The following is a 14,877-nucleotide window of genomic DNA, read 5'->3' as shown; positions in this document are numbered from 1 at the left end:
AATAGCAGGTGTGTATCCCAGTATTGTAGAGAGGATTTTCATTAAAAGTCTGAACACCAGCAGACGGATCGTCCATAGCAACTATAAACACAACAATGACATTAACTAATTTCTATTTGCATCAGTGGAGGGTCTCTTGGCACCAATGACATCATGGCTGTTCAAAATATTCAAGATAAATCTTAAGTACAGTACAGTTCCCAGAATCACACCCTAGACAGTACTGTATTCAGAACTTGAGAAAATTGCTTTTTAAAGACATCTCCCAGAATCCCCCAGTCAGCGTGGTCTATAACAGTGGTTCTTAACCTTGGGTTACTCAGGTGTTTTGGACTGCAACTCCCAGAAGCCTTCACCACCAGCTTTGCTGGCTGGGGTTTCTGGGAATTGCAGTTCAAAAACACCTGAATAACCCAAGGTTAAGAACCACTGGTCTATAGGTTCTGGGAGTTGCAGTCTTTAAAAAAGTAACTATTTGGCAAGCTCTGCTTGCTTTACAGATGACGTTGGGGCAACTGATGCAGGAAGAAAATGGTTTCCTTAATACCATCACTAAGACTTTGGGTGGGACATATCTAAATCACAGATCCTGTGCTCAGCAATCAAAACGCTGTACCAGAGATGCTGTCATGTACTGTATGTTGCAGAGCTGTTTCCTGGCTGAGACGTCCAGCTGTTTTTGCAGGGTGGTATCAGCACTCTGGGCAGGTTAGGTCTGGTTCACAACCAAGCCGCCTAAAGAAAAACAACAGTCTATTTCACCAGGGACACTCTGAGGCTTGAAATGTTGCATTGCTGAGCTGTCAGTTTCTCTGAACAAAGCAAAAGATGTGTGACCTCCATCTGCAAGCAGTTTTATTGCCTTTTATAACCTGGCAAGAATGATCTAGTTAGTACAGAAAAGGCCATATTGAATCTGAAGATAAAAAAGCAGTGCTGGAGTAATACTTTTAAGTTCTATGGGGCTATATGCTTTCTTAGCAATCTATTGATGAACCTTGCAAACACAATTGCACAAAATGAGTTTTATGCACAGACAACACAAGCAATTATAACAACAAAATGTTTCAGTTTGTGTACCCAAATCCTAGGCAACAGCATCAATACAGATATGGCTTGTAGAACTGCAAAGTTCACATTCAGATAAAAATTTAAATTCAGATAAAAACCCAAGACATCTTGTATTCGCGAAGACATCTTCTTCAATTGGGCTGGGTGTCAAATATGTAGAAGGATCAGTTCCACATGTGGAATCTTCAGAATCCTAAACCAAGTTGGCAAGGGCCTCAGCAGTCCAAATGGCAACAGCAGCTCCAACCTCTTCAGTTCTCCTGCTCTTTCTGATTCCAATTCCTTATTCACAGCCCTGCTTTCCTGTTCTTCCCTTATTAGCTGTTGTTCTTCCATTTTTTGCAATCCAAAGATAAGACATGTGGAGATGTAGCTAGATGTAGCACATTACCTATATAAGAACAAAGCCGTGAACTGTAAGTAAAAGTCTTCCTTTTCCTATATCCAAGAAGGATACAGACTGATCATGTTTTCTTCATCCAAGGAAGAGAGTGGAACTGCGAAATCCCAACATGTTATTTTCTTTGTTCCAAAAGGGGAATACTGTAATGAAATGCCAAATCCCTCTAACAATCCTATGGTAGCCAGGTCACAACTATACACCACAATCATACACCCTATGGGACAATCTTACACAAGTCCTGGACTGGAGCTTGGAAAAACCCTGGACCAGTGGATTCAGGCAGATGTGGTCCAAAAAGGAATATTTTCCGAGTTCTACTTTGGAACTGGCTCAATAAATGCCTCTCCCCAATTCATATCCAATGAAATGTGGTACAGTGGATAGAGTGATGGACTTGGATTCTGGAGAACAGGGTCTGAATCCCCACTTGTTCACAGAAAGTCACTGGGGGAGTGGAACTGCTAAAACTACTCCTTAATTATCTGACTTTCCTTGAAAGCCCTATTAAGGTTGCTATAAACTGGTTCCGACTTGACAGGACAGAGCACACACAAGTGGGTTTTAGTCAACAAAAGCTTGTGCTCCAATAAATATATTCATCTACAAAGTGTTGACTGTTTCTGCTGTAACAGATTAACTGGGCTGCCTATCTGGAAATTTCTGTTGTTGTCTATTAAATTATGAAATGTTCCTCCTATTCCTTAAAAGAAGCCATGGAACCGGTTTTATTCTAGATATTGCAGCCCCTATACAGATAAGAACAGATACCTTTTGGGATCAACATAATTTTAACAGAGGCATGGATAGGGGATGAAAACCTTGGAGGACAGCAGACGTGTGGAAAGACAAGGGAAGCAGGGAATTAAAATTCATGTGAGAACTTAATACTCTTGCTTTACCAGCCCCGAAATAGGACCTGTACGTGTGGCCTGTAAATTGTTGTAGCATAAAATGGACTGGATCCTTGTAACAGGCACACTTGTAATTAATACAATAAATAATAAATGAGTTGAATTGGTATTGGTAATTCAAGGTTGGCATCGCAAAAGATCTCCAGTGACTTTGCTGAAATGTGGTTTTAAATGAAGCAGCACCTAGGGTGGGTAGTGGTGGTCACACTTATAAATAATAAACTGCCTTGGGCTGATGGAAGATATCTTTTCTGGGTGTGCAATAGATAGTGTCTGCTATGACTTCTATCGATGCTGGGTTTAATAGACAATCCTAGGGATGTCTATTCAGAAGTAAGTCTAACTGACACTCTCCCAGGTTTATACTGACTGTGAATGCAGGTCTTTCAAGGTAATCTTCCACCAAAATAAATATAAATAAAAGGTTCAGTTCGTACGGATTTGTTGAATCAGAGACAGACATCTGTTTTAGAGATACTGTATTTTCCTGGCACTTAAGTTAAAACATTTAATCGCTGGAAAATATTTTTTCAATCTTTGACTAGCACTGTAATTATGGGATTGTAAATGTTCTCTAATTAGAGCTGGCCCTACTGGTAGGTAGAATGAAGTGCAACCACACAGACATTTGTCCCAGGCTTATGCAAGCTTTTTTGTACCACACCTTGGCATTTAAATCACTGTCACCATTCATAAAAGAATGTTTAACCCGGGAAGTTGTGTTTCAAGCATCCACATGTCACACAACCCCCTTCTCCCTCACCCTTCTTTGGCATTATTATTACACTCTCACTCACCTAATGCATTGGCATCTTCTTTTTTAGTGTTTAGCAAGTGAAATAGTGCTGAATTGACAATACAGTTGAATTACTACTTGATTTAGCACTACAATACTAAACTAAGAAAACATTTTTAAAAACAATTTACAAATTATATTCCAGTTGTAGTCCCTACCAGTGCAAACAGAAGGCAGACAATAGAGTAAGGTTCACCCCCACACCATGCTCCACTCTGCATCATCAGTGATATCATCTCGAAATGCCCAGCAAGTGTCTGAAAGGACTGTTATAGGCCATCAACCAAACCGAAACCAAAAAGAAATAATGTAACTAGATTGCTACTACCAAGAAGAAGAAGAAGAAGACGAAGAAGACGAAGAAGACGAAGAAGAAGAAGAAGAAGAAGAAGAAGAAGAAGAAGAAGAAGAAGAAGAAGAAGAAGAAGGAAAGGGGAGGGAGAGCCAGCTTAACAAAATACAGCACACAATCATGCAAAAAGATTGGATCTACTCACAATTAGTGCTAATGTTGAGTAGCTGACAGATTAAATATTGAAAGAAACCGTGAGAAATGTGGCACACACAACAGGACAAATATTTGTCTAATTGCTGAGTAGTTACTTCAGTAAACAGATTTTGGGATATTGTGTAGGAGTATATTGTTGTTTATTTATTTATCTTTTTATCCGCTAGAGTCTGACTGACTGTTAGGCCTATGGAAGTATAATGGTGTAACTTGGAGTGACTACCTGCTAGCTAACAAGTCCTTAATTGAATTCCAAATTTGATTGCTAGTTGTATGACTTGGCATGCCACAAGGATTTCGCCTATGGATTCATTAATTAGAAGCTATTTGCTCTTCCGAGTTATACTGTTGTAGTTACACCAGCATATACAGTATATTAAAGTGGATTCAAAGCATTTTTGTATTTGTTTAAGTTAACTGTCAGGAATAAACACGGATTTTATGTCTCATGCACCAGAACAACTTGATTGACACCATCACAGTAACACAGTGACTAGTACTTGTGACATTGTTATATTCAACATTTCATAGCTAAAAGTAAGAACATTGCTGTGTTCTTACAATACTGTACTGTACCTTATTCTCTCACTCTACCCCATTGTCTGTGTATATCAGGGTAGCTATGGCCCAGAAATGTTTCAGGATGGCAACTTCCACCCTTCACAGCTCAACAACATATAGAGATCCAGGAGTGGCCCACTGCACCGCATGCACTAATGCCCACTGCAAAATGACCTTCCGTTGTTGTATAAGAAATTCCCTTATTTGCAAGGACATCTCCAGGATCACCTTTGGAAGCACTGTTAAAATAAGAATAGCTAAACTTTGCTAAGGAAGAGTCATGGGCAAGTGCTCTGCAAAGTCTTACCTCATCAAAGTTTTGGAGATCCTCAACAGCAGGACTGAGATATGTGTGGCCTTCCAGATGTTGTTAGACTATATCTCCCAGCATTCCTTACCACTGGCTATGCTATCTAGGCCTGATGGGAACTGATGTCCAAGGTGACCACTTACAGAAAGGAAGACACCCAAAACGAGCACAAAATAGGATAGTAATTTACATAAATTTGCATATACCAATTAATATGAGCAGATGCAAAATTAGAGGTGATTTTCATAGTTGAAACAAATTTATTATGTGTATCACTAATGTTAGGAAGACAATAACCAGGTCACATATGAGTTGCTGAGTCAAGGCCTTCTGTTTCTTGATCTTTAACGCAGTCATGGTTTGGGCAAATGGAGAACAACTTCAAAAGTAGTATTGTCCACTGGCAGCCCTTAAGATGGAGAACCATCTTTCCTGAAAGAGGATACAGGGTTACCCTATATTCAACAACAGTACAGTAGATGTATCACAGTTCCTAATGCTTACTGAAAAAACCCACAATATTGATCAGTGTAGTCCTGCCCACATTAAATATTGGAACTTTTCTTTGAAAATGACCAAATCTCATACCAGACATTTACCTGATTTAATGGCTAGGCTTAACAATGGGAAGCTGAGTGCTTGTCCTAGGCTCCGAGGTGAAGGATGCCCCAAACTAAGCCCATCCAGACAAGCTGTGTGCCTTGGATCAATGTGGGTTGGAACTGTGGCCCCTTTCCCCCCCCCCACAGATCTGAACTGGGTCACTGCAACCTCCCATTCCTGTAGTCAGTACTTCCAAGTGGAGTTTCCATACCAGAACACATCCTCTCTCTCCCTTCCACATTCTTTCCTTTCGTGCCCTCCCCATTTTCCACTCTGCCTTTACCCCTTGAGTGTTTCCCTCCCTTGGTGTTGCTTCATTTGGTAGAGGAAATTTACATTTTGTGAAGAAGGGGATGTTAGTTTCTTCCTGGTATGGTGAAAATTGCCATCAGCTCTTGTTTTTTTGCTTTACTTTTGGTAAAGCACCTCGGCTTCGTATCTATCAGAATATTGACCCTGACAGATATGAAGCAGAGGGCAAGAGCCAGCTGTGTTGGGAAGAAACCGAAACCCCAACCCCAACCCTGTTTAGGGAGTTAAGTGCAGCCACTCTCAACTGTTTTTTTAGCCACAAGCCTTTTAGGAACTATTCTAACATTCAAGGGGCCACTGTGAAACAAAGATGCAAATACTGTAAAGCACAAAATAAAGTGATTTGGTCTGTGGCCCTCTTCAAATGTATCAGGGCCCCTGTTGAGAATGGCTGAGTTAGAGCCAACTTGTTCTGTGCTGAGGAGAATACTCCCACAGGTGACATCACACCTGATGCCAGAGGTAGTTCCAATTGTATACAGTGGACCCTCGACTTACAGACGGCTTGACTTACAGACTTTTCAAGTTACCGACTTCTCTGGCTGCAAAATTTAGATTCGACTTGCAACCAGAGAATCGACTTACAGACCAGAAAAAAACCAAAATGGAACAAAAATAGAATAAAAACCACTGGTTATGGGATTAATCGGTTTTCAGTGCATTGTAGGTCAATGGAGATTCGATTTACAGACTTTTCGACTTGCAGCCACCATTCCAATACGGATTAATTCCTTAAGTAGAGGGTCCACTGTACTCACCCACAGGACTCACACTTGTTCAAGACAAAGGAAGAGATGGGATAACAGATCTGGAAGACTCTGGGATTGCAAAAACAAAACAAACAAAAAAACAGTTCCCAAGTGAGGGCAAATAATCTAAAGGGAACAAGGAAAGATTCAGTACTCCAGTAAGGTCATGTGGATCTGCTGGACTAATACGAATCACTGGAGCCACCTCTTTGCCAGAAGCAAACAAAACTCATGGATGTGTTTGTTGAATACAGTACTCTGCTTACAATGAAGATGAATTAAAGTACAAAGGAAGTAAATGTCTACCTTCTCCCATCCAAAGTGCTGCTGGTTGTTTGCAGTAACTACAAAAAAATGTCTACCATCTTTAAGTATATTTCCTTTCCCCTATCCAGTTCAATGTTATCCACTCTAGATAAAAAATCTACAGAACGTGGCTTTTCTTTGAGCTGACATATTTACCAAACATTTTAAGTACTTCCAAGTACTATAAACACAACAAATGGAGCTTGGAAATATATCTTGATTATTTCTATTTTAGTAAAGGAAACTGACCAGGGGTGTGGCACTGAATCTGCTTCCTGCCCAGGAAATTATTTATTCTAGGGCTCCTGCCTCTAGATAGATGTATCCATAGGGTTGCCAGAGCAGTAGCATCCCATGCCTTGAGATTTCAGGGCCTTTTAAGAATCTGACACCTTGGCTTTGTGGGCCCTCCTGATATCACAGAGGCAGAGCAGGCAATGGTTGGGAAGGAAGCATGCAGAATAAATAAGTCAATACCTTTGTCCTTCATCAGTGAGCCCCGGCACAAGCTGGGAGTGGGGCAGAGATAAGCACCAGGAATTAACACCACCAAACAAAAGAAAACCATGTACTCCTGATTTGAAGTAGGTGCCTGGATCAATTTCCCTCCTCAAATCTCCCTGCTGCTCTTTGCCTCGACTACAAAGGGCTCCTTGAAAATAGAGGTGGAAATATACTTCTGGGTAGCAGATGCTGGCGACAAAAAAAAGCAGAATTAGAAAAAAAAAACTATTTTTTTTCTGGTCTAGAGCTATAAGCATAGCCAGTAGAAGTCTCAGCAACTTTGCCAACTTCTGAAAATAAGATGGAGGCATTTAAATATATATATATGAACTATATCAGGACTATATATATAGTCCTGATTTTCAAAAGCATCCTATTGGCTTCTACTGCAAATAAACTACCAGAGCAGATGAATGTAAGCAGAGTTCTTTATTTATCAGTTACATCTAATATCCTGCCTTTCCTTTAAGGGGCTTAAGGCAACATCCGTGGTTTTTAATCTCCATCCTCAAATGCTTTATATTACAATAGGGAAGAGTTGCAACATACAGTTCCCTGGAAAACCCATTTCCCTCTCAATCACTATGAAGATCATAAAAGGAACAAGAGAGCCTGAGGTAAGTGGCAAAGGATGCTGGAAAGTCCTGGGATTTCAAACTTGCAAACTCTGGCTCCACTATACCACTGCTTATGAGGGCTCTGTTTATTAGATTTTCCAGCCATTTTTCAAAAACAAGTATTCTACCATCGAGCCTCCCCATAGATCCTATCAGGCCTCTTTGTTCCAGTTCTACCCTAGATTTCCAAACGGGCACCAGTATAATATGGTCAAGGTGAATTAAAAGGTGCACAACAATGGAAAACATTTAATACCTGAGGACAGCTTTTTTTTTAAAGCAACTAAATGCTTTCAAATTTGCAGTGGAATATTTAACTCCCAGAGAGAAAGATTTTATGCCAAGTTTCCCTCAGGAATGTACTTTTATGGTTGAGTTATAAACCTGTGGAAACAGAACCTTGTAATATTAAAACGACTCAGTTCAAAAATTACAAGGTAAGAGATTAGTGCAAGATAAACAGGCTCTTAGATGAAGTGTACACAAAATAATAAGGGTGACATTGAGTTTGTTATAGAAGACTGGCTTAGGACAGGATAAACTTGTTTTGCAGTCTACAGTGAAATATTTCTAAAACTTAACATTGTATGAGGAGCACCGTTTTATTGATCCAAATGTGGGGGATCATTTGCCTCATCCCACCACTGTGGGATGAAGGGCTGACCCTGACCAGACTACAAGTCATCCTGTTTAACCATCTACAGTATATGCGTGAATTACTCCAGTCTGAAGGCCCAATGAATACTGTGTTATTTACTTTTACACTGTCAAGTTCACTTGGAAAAGTACTGTGGTGTATTTTCTTCTTCTTTTATTGTGTCAAATAATTTTGAAATAAAAACTGTAATCACAGATTGAGTTACCTAAATAATCTCAAGTTTTGGTGATCGTTTCTAATTGTTTAATGGCCCTCTGCCTCCTTTTCTTTTCTGGGGGTCCCCAGGCTTGCATGGGTCTCTCACCTCACTGCGTACTAACAAGATATACAGTAACTCCTCCTGTTTCTAGGCCTGCATGAGGTTTCACTCTAGTCTTCTGTTTCTTAGTGGCTCCCTCCTTCTCTTCTGATCAAACTTTATCACTTAATGAGATATAAACCTTTTGTTTTGTCCCTGTCTTTGCCATAGGTTGCTCCTTCTCGGCCCATTGCCTCCTGTGTCATCTTTCCTGCAAACATGTGATTCTTTTGGACTCTGTCTTATAACTGCCTTGTTTTCTTTCCACTCAGCTTTTAAGCTTTTCCAACAATCCTGCAGGCAAAAAATGCATGTCTATTTTTTAAAACTCTGACATTCTCAGTTCCTTCAAATATGAATACTATGATTTTCAGCCAGAAGTGGGGAAGGGGCTTTGGAATCTTGTATCAATTTATGTGAGTTCCCTTTAATATGATTTTCTAGATGCTTTTTATTCCTTTTTGATCAAAAGCAGATTTTTGGGAGTGGGGTTGGGGAATTAGCAGGAAAACCTCCAGAAGAAAAAGGGTTTCAAAGCAGGTACTGCTGTTGTTGCACCCTTTTTTTCTAATACCAATATCAAACCTCCCTTTGTCTTGTCACTTGACTTTTTATGTTATGGTCCCTTTCAATCATCATGGGAATAGGTAAAGGTAAAGGTAAAGGTTCCCCTTGACAATTTTTGTCCAGTCGTGTCCGACTCTAGGGGGCGGCGCTCATCCCGCTCTTCAAGCCATAGAGCCAGCGTTTTGTCCGAAGACAATCTTTCCGTGGTCACATGGCCAGTGTGATTTAGACACGGAACGCTGTTTACCTTCCCACTGCGATGGTACCTATTTATCTACTCGCATTTGCATGTTTTCGAATACCCTGTGTAATATTCTTGATATGGCCAGCCCTCAGCATCACTCAGCTTGACTATAGCTAATAACGTTTCATTAAAACAACAGTGTTAAAAGAACATTATTTATTGCTAAATTTTAAATTTACTCTCTCCATTATCTATTCCCACCCCCAATCTCTCTCAGGGCACGTCCACACCATCCCTTTCCATACGGGCTCGTGTGATGTAAACAGGGTTGCTTGAGGTCATGGGGGAGGACAAATATCCATTTGGTGTGATCCTCGCATCCAAGTGCCATTTCAACCTCAAGTGAGCCTCCAGCTCCTTATGCTGTCAACTGAATACTCCCTGCTCCTTGGTAGAGGGGCAGGAGAAGTGATTTTTTTTGCATCTGCTAGACCAGTGGTCCCCCAACCTTTTCCAAACTGCAGACTGGTTGGGAGGGCAGGGTGCATGTGGAAGAGCGTGGCATGTTCACATGCACTCGTGCATGCAGGTGGGTGGGCTGTGCGTGCATGTGGGCGTGTGTGGGGGGAGTGCAATGGGGGCAGGAGATCTGTCTCCACTGGCCAGTCCTGCAAAGGCCACAGACCGGCAGTGGGCTGCGGACTGGGGCTTGGGGACCCCTGCGCAGACTGGGGGTTGGGGACCCCTGTGCTAGACTATCACTGATGTGTTGAATCATTTAGATATTTTTTTTAAAAAAAAAATCCCTTTCCCTATTGTGTAAGGTAAAGGTTCCCCTTGACATTTAGTCCAGTCATGTCTGACTCTAGGGCGCGGTGCTCATCCCCGTCTCCAAGCTGTAGAGCCAGCGTTTGTCCGTAGACAAGTTTCCGTGGTCACGTGGCCAGCGCAACCAGACACGGAACGCCATTACCTTCCCACCGAAGTGGTACCTATTTATCTCCTTGCATTTTTACATGCTTTTGAACTGCTAGGTTGGCAGGAGCTGCGACAAGCTTCCGTATTGTGTAGTGCTGATCAAAACTGTGGCTGCAGGGAGTTTCTCAATCAGCACTACACACAAGCGAAAGAAAATATTTTTAGAAATTTTATTTAAGTGATTTTGAGCATCAGCAATGGTGATGGCAAAAAATAATAATTTCATTTCCCTGCCCCTCTGCAGAGGAGCAGAGGAAGTGTTCGATATCCCAAAGTGACTTGATTATTAAGCTACTTCATGATATTGGGAATTCAAACTCGAAGGATCCTTGGCAACTTTGACTGGTGCAAGTCTTGATTTTAATCCACCCGCAGTGATCACACACACAGGAAACAGACTAAATTAGAACACATCAATCCTCACCAAAAAACCACCTGACAGGGGTTTAAAAAGATCTGTAGGCTAGGGTCTCCTGAGGGGCTCATTGTGTGGTCGCTAAAAAAGGAGTGAACTAACCCACCCCCACAATGCACGAAAATAGCAGGATAAGTGCCTGTCTGGTTATGCCCTGAGACTGCTTTCTCCAATGTCTCCGACAGACCCAAGACTCCAAAACCACCCTCTTCTTAATATGTCCAACCCTAGACGCTCCCCTACATCAAGCTTCTTTTCCTTATCCAGTTTCACTCCCAGCCAATCAGAACCATTCTTACCAACATTCCATACTCCTCACTTCCATCATATACTTACCAAGCCAATTAATTTCAAACAATACACCTACCATCACAATATAAACAATACATTTCAATGCATCCAAACTGCATTAAGAGAGAGAAAGAGTGATGGGAGATAATTTGACTCTTATTATTTGTTTTTTCCTGCTGTGTTTATATGAGTCCCTGTCCCCCCCCCCCCCCATAACCTTTGGCATTACAAATGTTGTGGCAGTTTTAATATTGTATTATTGAGCAGACAGAGTCTTAACAAACAACACTAGTTGGTGTGTGTGTGTGTGTGTGAGAACCACCCTGCCATTTTGGGACACATACACTCACCACCATTGCGACTTCCAGGCCAGAGAAGGAAGAAAGGCATTTCTTTGCATTTGACAATCAACACAACTTTCAGTCTATAAACACAGATTGGTTGCTACTTAAAATTTCCCCATCCCAACAAACTATTAAAAAATGTGAAGGAGTCGCCACAAACAGAGTGGAACAAACAACACCTCCTTCAGTTTGGATGCACTTTAGCTGTGTGAAGAGAGAGATCTGACATCCTGTGGTTCAAGGACTGGGATTAGGACTTGAGAAATCAAGGTCCAAGTTCCCACTGAGCTGTCAGTTTTACTGGTTCACCTTGGGCCCATTACTCTAAGCCAGACTTAACTTCCACGGTTGTTGTAAGAATACAGAATTGATACCACCTTCAGCTCACATGAGAAAAAGCAGGATAGTAATGTAACCAGAAATAATTGTCTTAAAAACAATAATCATATCCCATTTATGGTTCCGTTTGTGCTGTTATAGAGCTAACACATTTTGAAAAAGGGAAGCATTTTTAGATTTTTCTAATAGCTTGGGAAGATTACAATTTTTGTGTAATGCTGTGAAAATATCTTCACAATTTCAATGCCCTGTGCCACTGTATAAACTGAAAAACAGGTAAGATGATTTCAGACACTAATGTGAAGGATTTAGTTGCCTATTGAATTATTGAGACATGCTTTCAGCTGAGGAGCCTGTGATTAAATAGACTAGTAGACCAGGTCTAGTTGTCTTACTGACAGTTAATTCTGGCCCCTTGTTGGTACCTGTAACATTAGATGACACCTACACAATACAAATCATAGACAAGAGCATGGTTCCTAAGACTAGCAGCTAACTCATTCAGGGAATTCAGATCTGCAGGCAAGGACAGTATGATAATAAACCACTGGTGGGAAAGTTAGTTTTTGAACTATGATTTCCAGAATAATTTTTTTAAAGTAGATTTCCCAACTGCACCCAGGCCCTGTGAGATCCAGCACCGCATCCCAGCTCCCCCAAAGCCAAACAAAAACCCTCAGGCTGAGTGGTTGCTTTAGTATCTGTTACACTGCTTTCAGCAGGATTGCTGACTTTCAGGACTAACGCAGGTGAAGAAGAGGAGACTTTGGCCAAAACAAACAAACAAAAAAGGTGGTTTAATATGATTCAGGCAGTTTGATTTAATTATTGAAATCAATCTCCTCCTAACCCTTAAATTATATTATGTGACTCTGCCTCTCATTTAAGTTCTTAATAAACACATATACATAACCTAATTTTTTTCTGTTTCTCTATCTGCACACCTATCAGTTTCCAATACCACGTGTTATGTACAACCACATACTAAAAAAAACCCAAACAAACAGAATCAATAGCCAGCATTACCAGTAGCCATGTTGATGCACTGGTTCTTAACCTTGGGTTACTCAGGAGTTTTGGACTGCAACTCCCAGAAGCCTTCACCACCAACTGTGCTGGCTGGGATTTCTGGGAGTTGCAGTTCAAAAGCATCCGAGTAACAAAGGTTAAGAACCACTGGACTAGAGGATTCTGTGAGTTGTACTGAAAAAAAATCAACTTCTCCTATTTCTGATATGAAGAGTATCTAGGTCCTGGTTCAGGTCGATTATGGGAAGTGGGTGCAGTTGAAAGAATTGTTTCATTACAACCTAACTGTGCTGCTCCTACCGAAAATGCACACACCGATGTGGATACAGAAATATTTTAGAGGCTATTGTGACCAATCAGTCACCATGACAACCAGTTTATCTGTGATATATCTGGCACTGGTGGATTTCATTTCAAACTGGTCAGGATTTCATTTAAACTGGGCTATTATGGTTTGAATATTAGGGCTGACTTGTAGAGTAGGTGATCAGCACGGATACCCTGTCCTCAACATATATCACAATGTTCCCCCAAACATCTGGAATTTGTGACAAATAAGAGTTTCAGAACTGATCAACCAGCATACAGGGTAAAAAAAAAATGAGTGAAAGCATCCAGGTTCTAGACTCCACTGAATCATGAAACTCACTGGACACCTTCAGCCAGTCATTCTCTCTCAACCTGACTTACCTCACAGAGTGGTGGAGAGAAGAACCACCATGTACACCATCTTAAGCCCACTGGATGGAAAAATCATAGTAACATGCCATCACATCAATTGTGATTCATCGTAACCCTTTCCAGATTATCCTAGCTAGAGAGTACTCAGAACTGGTTCACCACTCCCTTCTTCTGAGGGCACTTTCCACTGAGAAGCACAGTGGATTGGATTTCAGGATCATGGATTTCTGGGCTGCAGGGTAGCCTTGCTGTCCAATCTGGTATATACATTTTTCCTATCTGTAACACTGATCTAGCTATATCCCAGTTTGAAAATAATAATAATGAAACAACGTTTATGAGAGAAGTTACACACACACATATATGTGTACTAGATTAGTGTTACAGATACGTATATATAGGTGTGTGTGTACTAGATTAGTGTTTTTTATAGCATGGCGGTGGATGGGCACAGAACAAAAATGTCAAAAGTAGTTCCAGGATGATGTGGCAGCCACCAGAGCATCTTCCTGTAGCTACAGCAACATGGTGTTTTGTTTTACTTTTTTGGTGCAGACATTTTACTCCATGAATGCATAGCTTGGGGAGGGGGAAACACAGGAATCTGTGGCCCCTCCCTGCCAATTTTTAAAAGCCCGGATAGCCTCCTTGGCAGATACACCACACAAGTTGTCCTAAGAGGATGCAGAACTCAACCAAAAACTAGGTGACATTAAACCGATTTCAAAAACCAATCCAGCTCCCGATATATTTCATTAGTGTAACCGTGCCAACAGGGGGCCTGGGTTCAAGTTTCTGATGAGCCAAGAAAACTCAGTGAGCAGGGGTGACAGTGGTAAAACCACTTCTTAAATATCTCACATACCTTGAAAACCTTATTTAGGGTCGTGATAATAAACAACAAAATGTCGCATTATACTAACTTCAGCTTCATTGATTTCAGGGGAAGTGAGATACAGTCTGATTAGAAACTGAAGGCTCGATCATGCTCCTACTTCATAAAGGAGGGACGCGCCGGCATCTAAAATGCGCCTCTCTTGAAACATGTTTTTTATCCATGGTTACTGGTGACGAATGACAGCTTTTATTAGTTTTTTTGCACATGCGCTCATGAGAGACCCAAGTGTGAGTTTTGTAAGCAAACAGTTACCGATAGCCGCGGATACAGAACATCGCGCAGTTGTACCTTGGTTTTTATGCGGAGATTTTACATGACATACGGTAAAACGGGGAACTTCCGCCGAAGTTCCTCTCGTCAGGTAAGGGAAGAACCCATACCACACCGGATGTTTACAAGCCTACATTTCCGCACCGACTACGTCTTCTCTATGATCAACGGCGGCGGCCAAGACGGCTGATGGGGACTTATGCGCCTGCGCGAGCCGGGCCCCCTTAGGCCGCTCCTGCCTCGACTACCACGGTAGTCGTCTCTGTGGAACCGC

The 14,877-nt window shown here is 41.4% G+C and overlaps 1 long non-coding RNA gene across 3 annotated transcripts; it reads right to left on the bottom strand.

The window, feature by feature from the left end:
- Window positions 1-4,797: 4,797 nt before the first annotated feature.
- Window positions 4,798-14,727, bottom strand: LOC140705921 (uncharacterized). 3 transcript variants are annotated; one of them, XR_013543969.1, is made up of 3 exons: window positions 14,622-14,727; window positions 6,234-6,293; window positions 4,798-4,992 (listed from the first exon to the last, which is right to left on the bottom strand). It is a non-coding gene; the product is annotated as an uncharacterized LOC140705921 (long non-coding RNA). The 3 variants fall into 3 exon arrangements; XR_013543968.1 differs by lacking the exon at window positions 14,622-14,727 and adding an exon at window positions 14,359-14,487; XR_013543970.1 differs by lacking the exon at window positions 14,622-14,727 and adding an exon at window positions 7,008-7,140.
- Window positions 14,728-14,877: the final 150 nt, after the last annotated feature.

The sequence above is a fragment of the Pogona vitticeps genome, chromosome 3, assembly GCF_051106095.1.
Source record: "Pogona vitticeps strain Pit_001003342236 chromosome 3, PviZW2.1, whole genome shotgun sequence".
In the NCBI taxonomy this organism is placed as follows: Eukaryota; Metazoa; Chordata; class Lepidosauria; order Squamata; family Agamidae; genus Pogona; species Pogona vitticeps.
This window is presented reverse-complemented; position numbering and strand designations above follow the sequence as displayed.